The following is a 12,023-nucleotide window of genomic DNA, read 5'->3' as shown; positions in this document are numbered from 1 at the left end:
ACTTTTTCTTTCATTTGTGCTCCTTTGTTAGCTTGATGTTGATCTTTCTAAGGTCATCTAGTTGGGCATTTGTCTCCTTGTATGAGATACCAATGTCATGGATAGTATCATATATTGTGACAGTATGATTATTTTGTTGAATTATAGTCTCATTCAGTTGCACCACTTTTCATAGAGTTGTATATAAAGTTGATGTGTAGGGATCACATCATGTCAAATTTTTATGGTTTCTTGGTAGGTTGTAAACACTTTGAATGCCCGATCATTGAGCCACTTGGTGTAACCAAGAAACCATTATCACCCTCACATATACTTTAGAATGTAACTACTAATAAAGTTGGAGGTTTATAATTGGTTAGGGGATCAATTATGGGGAAGGTTTCCCCATCAATACACAAGTCCATGTGCTTCAATCCCATTTATCTATAACTTTGTAGAACTTGAGGGTTATCATTGGCATGTTGGGTCCTTTTGGATAATGGGGCATATTTGACCTCCATCTCAATATGCAACTTTTTCTTTCATGTATTCATTTTACTTATTTCTTGTACCCTAGCAAGGATATGAATTGATTACACATAGATGCTTACGAAAATATGAGGTTTAATATCTAGGGAGTTTGATTGGAGAGAAGCCAAATGATATACTTATATGTTAATAGAAATAGGGATATTGAGTTTACAATGATTAACTAGAGAGTTTCATGTAAGGATACTGTGATAGATACATAAATAGGTTAATGAAAATAGTTAGTTTAGTGTCTATATGGAGATAGGTTAGAGGGATACTCATAGATATGAATAGAAATGTGGAGTCAACTTAGTTGTTTGAGGAGATAGAGTGGAGATTCAAAGAGAGGCACACAAAGGTATCAAGGGAAAGGACGTAGCTTGGTGCAATGAAGAAGTATAGGTAGACGGAGATAGATAGATTGTATACAATGGTTATGGATGAGTGACTGTGAGTAAGAGAGGTGTAAGTAGTTATTTGTGTTAATGAAGTTTGCATAATCATAGAGAAGAGGCCATAGTAGAGCCATGAGAGATTAAAGAAATAGGAAAAAAATAGCTCAGAGAGTAGGGGTATCTAAGAGTTTGCATATTTTAGAAATTTCAATTTTACATCCAAAACATTTCCAAAAAGGTAAAAATTTTGACTGACAATGTAATATTTTCGCTCGAAATATTAAAGAGCTTTGATCATCGCACGCTCGCGCAAAATCTGTGCAAAGTTATCTCCCACATCGTAAATATTGGCAGTTAAATCCTTACCCCACACGCGCAATAATGAGCCAATCCGCATTGCGCATTGTGCAAATGAGGTCGGAGCTTAAAAACCGCAAAGCCACATGTGAACACCCCTCTTGGAAAAAGGGAAAATTGGATAATGTGTAAGATTAAGGAAAAAAATTTAATTACCCCTCCCCTCAGCTGATGCATGGCAGGAGGAGAGGGAGTGGGAGAAGAAGGCATAGTGGTGGAGTGCATTGGGAGAAGGGAGAAGGCATGAAAACTCCACATGTGTGGAGTTCCCTCCCCCCCCCCCCCCCCCCCCCCCCCCCTCAATGGCTATATAACCTTCCCCTTAGGCATTGGGGGGAGGCATGACGAAGAGAAAAAAAGAGGAAGCTCTACCTATCGTGCTGTAGCCCACCATCACCACCCTGCTGCGCCATGCAGCGGCCAGGTTGCTGCCTTCAACACCACGATCCCCATCGCCATTATCATCCACCTATCGTCATCGATCTCCTCTCCTTCAATCATTAACCCTCCTTCCACGTCATTCTGCTGTAAAGCAGAAGCTTCTTGGAAGCTTCCTTAGAATCTTCTAAGGATAACGATCCCATAAGCCTTGTGCACGCGGCTTTGTCCACGGTTGCTTATAACCCACATCCGTAAAGGGTATTCCTACGCAAGGGAGAAAGTAGGCAAACTTTGAGGTTGTTTTGCCAAAGCTCGGTGGAAGTTCGGAGATCGCGTAAAAGATCGCGGAGTTCAAGTCATCAACGATGGCTCCAAAGCCAAAGTCGCAAGGTGCACGCGCGGAAGTCTCGGACCCAAGTTTACAAGTGGACATCGCTGCAAGTCCTCATAACCAGGTTCTTGGAAGTTAAATTCCGCGTTGGGCATGCTTAAAATTCATAGGAAAGTTATGAATGTAAATTACTTATTTACGAGCTTAGTCGCATGTTGCCCTTTTCGTGCATTTCTAAAGTGACAAGCCTAAACACATATTGCTTAGGTTTAAAGGATGAAATTGTTTAAAGGCATCCTTGATTGGCCGCGGAAAGAACAAGCATATATTGCATTTAGGCAATAACTTCTTTGTTGTGATTCGCATGAGAAAGTTGTTAACATCTGTTAGATGTTGTCCAAAGAACTTCATGGAATAAGGAAGCCGGATGATGATATATTCTAGAGTTTTTTCACACAGTGTCTGTGTAGCAGCACAACAATGTCAGCATACACAAAGGGAGCACCCCTTGACTAATCACCGCAGCTCCACTACTACAGCTCTCCTACACCTCGGGGATTGGCCCCAAGATGTGTCGTGAACACATAGAATACATTTGAAGTAAGCTCCACTCTTTTGATTGAAGGATCCAAGAGATAATGGATAATCCTCATTAAATATCCCCCAAAGAACTGAATCTCTAACCCTGTAGCTTAGGGTACCTCACACTCTCCACATAGGTCATCGCTCATACAAACATATATTATGCATTTAGGATATGATATTATATGGTGCATGCAATGTAATTATGTATGAATACCATGCTCAAACAAATTTATTCATTAACAATCAGCATTGTGAAAGTACAAAGACAATTCTTTTCATGCTTTTCTTCTAATCAGTGATTGCTGCATTGCTTAGGGCTAGTACCAAGATTTCTTGTGCTACTAGACCCTTTTAATTATAGATAACAACGAACCCTATATGATATGCATCATGAAACATTAGAATTCAACATACTTTAAATACTCAATAACCCCCTTCTCCCTACATTTAGAGTTACGCACTCATTCGTAGGTTTAAGATGCATTTTTCATGTATTTTTCTTTTGCAAAAGTAATAAGAACCCACTCTAACATAGATGTAGGGTCATGCTTCAACTCTACCATACGTTCACAAACATAAATCTTATTTTTCTTATTTTTTAGATGAAAAAATATATTTTTTATAGAAAATTATTGATAATTATTGTTTTACTAGTTTAGATTGATTGATCTTATAGAGAATTCCTATCATGTTTCAACCCATAAGAATATCATACACACAATAAAACCCCAAAACCGCATAATTTCCCTTAAAACACCAAGTTGTGGGTTTTGCATGTTTAGCATAAAATTATTATATGATTGATTTTTCTTGATTACTTAAACATGGCTGATAAATCAGACATTGGCAATCAAATAAAATCGTTTCAAACAATTTCTAACCAAAATTTATCATAAAACGATGAAATCGATGACACTAATCCATGAGAACAGACAACAAGAGGTGAGAGGAGAGAGGAGAGAGAAAGAATAAAATAAGATCTCTTCATAGAATGCATTAATTTCCGATCCCTTTGTCGCGATGGAGGGCGAGGAAATTGAGGAACTCACTGCTACTGATTGACCCTCATTTAATCCCCACAAACAAAGGCCCAACCAAACTTGTATTCAAGATCCATTTGGGATGGTTGGCTTCATGATGTCAAAATCTACAAACCTGGCCTCTGTCATACACTTTCCTACTCCTGGATCACATAATTGCTTCATAACACCAAACCTTGCAGGGATTAAATGAGGGGTCAAACAGACTCCGATTGAAAAATCGAGACTTGCATTGGGTTCCTGGCATCAAACTCTATCTAGGAAAACTGTAGCTCATTCATCTAAAACTATTTCATTTTGCATGAAAAATTGGTCTTTTATGGCCTCTCGGACTCTTTTCCACTTCAAAATGGGCTCTAAAAATCCAATCTCAACAAGCTGCCTTGTACTCTACTTTGGTAAAAGACAATGCGAGAGTTGGTTGCTTCTGATTGATCCAAGAAAAGATTTATGAACCTAAAGAGAAATAATATCTAGAAATTAATTTTTTAGAATCACTATCACCTACCCAATCCAAGTCGCAATCCAAGTCACAGTTTTCCACAAGAGCACTTTTGGAATTATATATGATATCATAGTCAAGAGAGTTCCCTTAAAGTATTCGAGCATCCACATCTCAGCTTTCAACGACTTTCTTATGGTTTATTTGAGAATCTGCTCAAAATACCAACAACAAAACTAATATTTAGCTTGGTGTTACACAAGTAGGCGAGGCTATCAAACCAATCTCCTATATCTCCCAATGTTTGCTAATGCTAATGTATTATCAATGGATAACTTTAGATTGACCTCCATAGGTGTAGCTATCTCCTTACATTTGGTTATGCAAACTACTTTTAAGATATTCCATGCATACTTCTTTTGAGAGATGAAGATTTTGCCAACTTCAAACCCCAAACAATAATGTAAAAAGCCCAAGTTTGTCATTTCAAAAGTCAAAGCTCAAAGCCTTTTGAGTCTAATGGATCATATCTTCATAATTACATGTAATAAGAATGTCATACACACATAGAAAAATCACATAGATTTTTCACCATCCCTATAAACATAAAAGTTGGTATATGAGGCACTTTTGAAATTCAATCCTAAAAAGAATTTATCTACCCATTGGTACCATGCTAGGGGCTTGTTTTATCCCATACAATGCCTTCTTCAACTTAGAAAATTTATTCTTAGAATGGGGGGACCTCAAAACCCAGTGATTGAGCCATGTACATCTCTTGATTGAGGTCTCCATTAAAGAGTTCTAATTTAACATCCATTTGATAAACTAGCCACTTCTTATGAGCGGCCACTACAAGTACTATGATCATCCTAGTAGTTGTAGCAAATGATTCTTGAAAAAAAAATCCTTCAATTTGTGAGAATCCTTGTGCAACTAATTTGGCTTTGTAGTTTTCTAAGCTACAATCAGCCTTGTACTTTACCTTCCAGACTCAGTTGATACCAATAATATTCCTCTTTTCTGGTCAAACCACTAACTTTCAAGTATCATTCTTCATTATGCTATCATACTTAGCTGCATAGATGCTCTCCATGCTAGATTGATAAGTGCTTCTTCTAAGTCTGTTGGCTCTTTTACTTTTCTCATAATCTTAGCCACCATTAAGGCCATATTGACTATGTGAGTAGAACCCTTTATTTTCTTCTCTATTCTTAGAGACCTCCTTGGTCTATCTATATTTTTCTCAATTATGGTAGGCATAGGATTACTTTGATCATAGAGCTGCTTCACCCATCGTGGCAATGGCTTTTCTGGTGGCATGATTACATGTTGGTGAACTTTGTCCTCATCATCCAAAGATGATGTGTCCTCCTCCTTGAAGGTAGGGACAACTCTTGGGATAGGTTCATAGTGGACTACTTATTCGTTGGATGAAAAACTGGAAGGACTTATATTCTCCTCATCCACTGTGTATGGTTGCTCCTTGAATACCACATCATGGCTCACTATGATCTTCTTTGCCTCTTGGTCATACAATGTGTAAGCCTTTTCTCATCACTATAACCTAGGAAGATACATTTTGTGCTTTTTAGATTTAACTTTTTTCTCTTATTCTTTGGAATATGTATATAACATTCACATCCAAAAGATCTAAAATGTGAGATAGATGGTTTCTTACTAGAATAGGCCTCATGAGGAGTTTTGACCTTAAGAGCCTTTGTGTAACTCTAACTGAGAATATAGACTACTGTATTTTTAGCTTTTACCCAAAATTGGTTAGGAAATCCCTTGCCCTTAAGCATGCATCTTGCCATTTTCACAATAGTGTGATTTTTGCATTCAACAACACTATTCTATCAAGATGTATGAGGCATCTCAATTGATGATTAATCCCTTTGCTCTTGCAAAAGTCTTCAAACTCCTTTGAATTGAACTCACCATCACTATTTGTTCTAAATCTCTTCACACTTTACCTTGTTTCATTCTCAATAAGTTTTAGCCATTCTTTAAACTTACCAAAAGCTTGAACCTTATCATGAAGGAAGTACACCCCTATCTTCCTATTGTATTTATTGACAAACAACATAAAATAAGAAGATCCTCCCAATTCTTGTGTAGGCATTTTACTACACACAAGTCATCATACACCAACCCTAGAGGAGCCTTTGCTCTATTCTTGCTTTCTTGTGGAAATGCCTTTCTCTGTTGCTTTCCCATCATACAAGATTCACATGGTTTCTTCATCTCAATTACTACAAGTAGGTAAGCAGCCATACCTTGCTTATGTATCTCCTTTAGCATTGCAAAACCAATTGTGACCAAATCTTTCATGTCAAAGTTTGCTTGTGCCCACGCTAGTGGTAGTTGTAAGCGCACTTAGCTCATACACATTGTTCCTTCTTTCTCCTTTGTATGACAACTTTTCCAACATTATTGATTATTTCAGTACTTGTCTTAGTGAACCTCACTTCATGGCCAAGATCAGCTATAAAAGCAAATAATAGTAGTCTTCTCTAATCTCTGGAATATACAACACATTTGAAAGATTTTTTAGTTCACCATTTGCAGCAACAAAGGAAATAGTACCTATATCCTTAGCATAGTATTTTGCATCATTTTAAAACTATATAGATGTTTCTTATTGGTTATGTGATGAGAGGTGCCACTATCCAATACCCATGAGTGAGTGGTAGATATTTCTTGTGTTGAGAAACATACTTCCTCAAAGTCACCATAAATAACTCCAACCCTACCATAATATGCAATTGCATATCCTTTATTCTTGTATTAGAATCACTTTCCTTGAAAATTTATCTTACTAGCCTTATTCTTCTTGTCACCATTAGTAGAGGATTCACCTTTGCCTTTTGCACTGGTAGAGAATGCATCATATTTGATGTTGCTACCTTCTCAAGCTTTAAGTTGCAACTCCTCCTCCACTAGTAGTGCACAAAAGTCCTCAAATATCAAAGCTTGAGATCTCACTTGAGTGTTTGGGATAGTTACCAATCCATCAAACTTTGGGGACAAATTCGAAGACACCTCTGAGCTAGCCCTTCACTGGTCTTTTAAATCCCAATATTGTTGTATAGATTCTTGATTTGAGTTATGAACGATTTAGTTGTCTCTCCTTTAGAAAACTTTTCTACTACTCGTTGGTTCTCCAATTACATCATAATCCTACTCTGCAATTATCTTGAAGTCTTATTTTATGAGGTATGTTGGAATCTTTGAGATTCTTGACGCATTTACAATGATGTCTAGGGTTAGATTGTATCATAATCCTGTTGTCATCCTATTGAGGTCATATTGTATGAGATATGTAGAATTTCCATTATGCTTACTAGTATGACATAATATAGAAGGAGCTCAAGAGTTGGACATATTGTCTCACCCCCTTATAGCATGTGATGAATATGCTCATGACAATGAATTGGCTATTGCTACATAGATGGTTGGGGAGATAGATAGGCTAGCTTCTCCATAGAATGGAACCATGGGTGAATTGGCTAATGATTTTGTTGATGATCTGAAAGTTTGATTTTGTGGATTGAGTATCAAAGGATTTGATAAATCACCACCAAGCTAAAATTGCACTAAGAACATTATAACTCTCTCAAAAGCATACATAACACATGCCCAAATGCATGCCAACATTTAATAAGTGACAAATATTGATTTTTTGAAGAAAGTGAGAGGAGTATTTGATTTTTTAAATCTGAAATTTGCACAAGATATTCCATCTATAAACATACTAAGCAATCCTTCTCTCCAATTTTCATCATGCTATTATTAATGCTAGGATAAAAAATTGAGAATATTATTCGTCTTTTCTCCTTGTAAACATTTAATGTTGTCAAAAATTTTCATGCCATCATAGCAATGAGACTATTAGTAACATGTGCAATCATGGACTTAATTTTCCATTATGCCATAGTTTTGTGTATTCTTTGTAGGTGTTCTTTGTGAAACTCAATATTGATAAAAAGATACTAGCTAGACATGATTAACCACTAGCTTTTATTTAGTCATATGAAGCATAAGGATCCACTCAAGGATAATTTGGAAATAAATGTAAAAGAGAAGTTTTCTTGTCTTTTTTTCATGTCAAGATTAGCTTATTAAAAGTCTTTGATCATGAGTAAATCTTGACTTGAGTCTAAAGCACATCTTGCATGAGGGCACTTGAAGGTGGCCAAAAGAATGTTGCTTTTCCAAATAAGTCATTGTGTATGGAAGAAAGGACATGCCAAAATTTTACAAAATGCTGGGGGAAGGCTTGTTGAAACATTCATGCCTAGACTATGGTATGGGGTACTTGAAGAAGGAGTAGAACATTTCCTAGAGAGCACCTAGACAAGGCTTGAACCTAAGAGATCCTAGTCAATGGTTTTGCACTTATTACAAGATTATGCTATGGTTGTAGTTCTACCTTCACATAGTGTCTTGTTAGGTTGCACATTGTGCTACTTTGTTCTTCATGCCACTTTGGAATGCTTTGGTTTGGAAATGAAGTCTTTTGGCATTAATTTTCCTCGAGTGTCCTGTTTCTTGGTTGGGTCAAGTTAACTGAGGTTTGCCTTCATGATAGTTGGCAAACTACTGGATTTTCAAGGTGTCTTGAAGTCACACTGGATCCCATTTGAAGTTTATTCACTGAATACTTGATTATCACTGCACACACACGCACACACACACACACATTCTCATTTCTATAAGCTTACATGCATGCTCTCATCATCATCATCATCATCATCATCATCATCATCATCATCATCATCATGCGATTGTAAGAGATGACTCTTTTTGTACTACATAATAATTCATTAATTCTCAAGCATAATATTAATCATGATTCTACACCCCATATGTTTTATCATAATGAGATCCAATTAACATAGAGAATGCGGCATAACTATTTTGGTGATTATTATGATTGAATAATGTTGATGTACTATTTATTCTAATTCCATGTAGCTAGTAATAACAACAATTTACAAGGAATCTTGATTACCAGGAATTTATTCATGCCATATAGTCAAAGTTGGGGACATTGAAGGCATGAAAAATAGAAGCTAGCTAGTGCCACTCCTATGGATCTTAGTTCAACTCTAAGCTGGCAACCTTCTGACACATATAGTTGGTAATCATGGATGTGTGACTAAGAAAGGTGTGAGTCTAGCTTCTATGACTTTTCATGCAACTCAATGGCATAGATTCTCCACTCATGGAGATGGAGAAAAGCTAGACCCTATTGCCCTCTTATCCAAGGCTATCATATAATAGTCTTGTATGACTAGTGTTTAGGGGACTTGATGACCACTCTTGCTACCTACATCAAGGCACCCAATGGTAAGAATCAAGTCTCCCAACTAACACCAAGCTAGATCAACTCTTTTTTGTGATGAGGGGGAGGGTTAAGTCATTCCCAAGAAATCACTACATAAATATTGAGCTATCAAGCCCTTAATCCCCTCCTACTTACTAGTTCTCACACAACTTAATGAAGAAAATCCATGTCTACACCTTAGTATATATCATTCTATAGGAAAATGGAGTCGATAAGGCCAGCATCTCAAGCTTCCCATTAAATGTTGCACTCGAGTGACAAGCCCTTGGTTTCTTGACATACCTAATTGAAATGAGTGGGTTTTTGCCAATCTCCTTTTGGAAACCTGGGGGCCTCTCCTTTAGCACTTTATATAGGTGCTACCATACATTAATAGATTCCCATTGAAGAGACACATGAAAGAATGTGTGAGACCCCTCAATCAATTTAATTTTTGTTAGAGAATGTGGGACTTTGAATAGACACATTCTTTCATGTGTTTCCTATATGCTTAATGTTAGACTACTTCTCACTTACTTGGTTTGTACTCTAGCATTTAGCCCAAGTTACACACACACACACACACACAAAACACAATTTGATGAAATTAAAAAAAGCATGAAGGACTCAAATTTTGCATTAGGCTCACCTATTTCACACCTTCTCATTGTAGTCCACTGCCAACAAAGAGAGCAATAGATGGCCTCATGATTGAATGTATGTTCCTTGCATGCTAAGCTCTCAATCTGCTACCACTACTCTCCACTTCATACCACCGAGAGGCTCCAAAATTTCTTTTCAGCCCAGCCTACATATTTCTTTTCAGCCCTACACATGACTGAAATATTCTTAAAACTAGCAAGACTACATGTTGTCCATTCTTGCAAACTAGACACAAATACAATTTCCCCCTTTCTTAGAGACATAATTATCTTCCTAGAGGAATTGCCATAGCCTCCACTTACAGTAGTGTCATCTAAAAACCCTTAAAATCTCATGAATTAGGTGGCATGTGATTATCCCACAGCCTATTTTGATTGCGGGGATGATTGAGAAACTATACTGCCTTTGTATTGCCTTTACTCCGTACCTGAGCATATGAAGAACCATCATCAAAGGCTTTTGTTCCAGCCTTGATTCTGAAATATAGGGCTACCCCAAAATCATCAGATAACTACATAAATTGTGCACAAAAAAATTATATTCATCTCTAACATCTCTAATAGTGACACAGGTACATTCGAACAAGCTATGTAAAGATCCCCTGATGAGTTGTTTGCTGCGTGCATGTTCCATCCTAGATCTACATCAATCGGCCAACTTCCATTGTCATAAAAGCTGCATGCCATAACATTGATTTTAGATCCATGATCCAAGAGAGCTATGCAAGGTGTCTCTCTTTCTCCCATTTTAACAATTGTCTATGTTGTAACACAAGTCCAATGCGTTCATGAATAATGACTGCTCGGAATAAAATGAACATCTTCTTCTTTATGTACTTGCTAATGGACATCCCTTTATACATAGCCTTCTCTGTATACTTACTGTTGTAACACGAGTCCAATGCGTTCATGAATAATGACTACTTGGAATAAAATGAGTATCTTCTTCTTCATGTACTTGCTGATGGACATCCCCTTTATACATAGCCTTCTCTCTATACTTACTGTTGCCTACACTCTCATTCAGTCCATTTTCAACATCATCCTATTCCAAAACAACATTGCATGCATCATCATACTCCTCTGAAGTTGTATCTCTATGTCATTTTCAACTTGCATCAATGCTTGCAAAACTTCACCATCAAATTGCCTTTTTTATTTTAGCATATCAATAATTGCATCATGAAACTCACGCTTCGCGATTCCAAGAACTTCGTCAAGTGTGAATTCCACTCTACTTCCAAGTATGCATTCTTCCAAGAGTCCCCTTACCATCTTGCTTAGGGTTTCCCTCGCCAGGTTTTACATTATCTTTATTAGCTTCTTCACCCTTTTGACCTCTTGTAACAACCCACAAATTAGAAGATTTAGAGCCATTGACACAAACAACTTTTATAAGACTAACTCCATTGCCACTGGGCAGCTCCTTGACAATAGCTTTCTCTCTTGGAAATATTTATTTCAGTCCCTCATCTTGCTAGAGATTATTTCCTTGTGCTTGATTATTAACTAGACCTAGCTGTTTAGTTCCTTGCTGGAGAGAGATAATCTTGCTCCAAGAGGTACTAACTAAGTGGCCGGACTTCTTAGATATGCCACATTTAATATTTAGACAATTCCTAGGGAAATGTTGGTTGTCACACCACTTATAGCTAAATCTTGAGGGGGATACCCTCTTCAGGGCGTCAACTCCCTATCAAATTCTACTTCTTCTTAGGGAAATTAACATCAATGGCTATTTGCCTATATTGTTCAATGATCATGTCAATATAGTGTTTCATCATATCTTTAACTTTGCCAAGGACATTTGAGGCACTTGAGTCATAGCCGAGATTATCTCCCTCTCATTTCATTGGCCTACTAACCACTTGAGTAGGGATTGGTTGTTCATTTCCTAGAACAATGGTAGGATTTGTCATTTAGCTTCCAACATTTGTCATGGTCACAGTGGGAGGAGCTGGCAACATGGGCACATTTTGAATCATGCT

The sequence above is a fragment of the Lygodium microphyllum genome, chromosome 3, assembly GCF_053477565.2.
Source record: "Lygodium microphyllum isolate KBCC chromosome 3, Lygodium_microphyllum_v1.1.10, whole genome shotgun sequence".
Taxonomy (NCBI): Eukaryota; Viridiplantae; Streptophyta; class Polypodiopsida; order Schizaeales; family Lygodiaceae; genus Lygodium; species Lygodium microphyllum.
Note: the sequence above shows the minus strand (reverse complement) of the source record.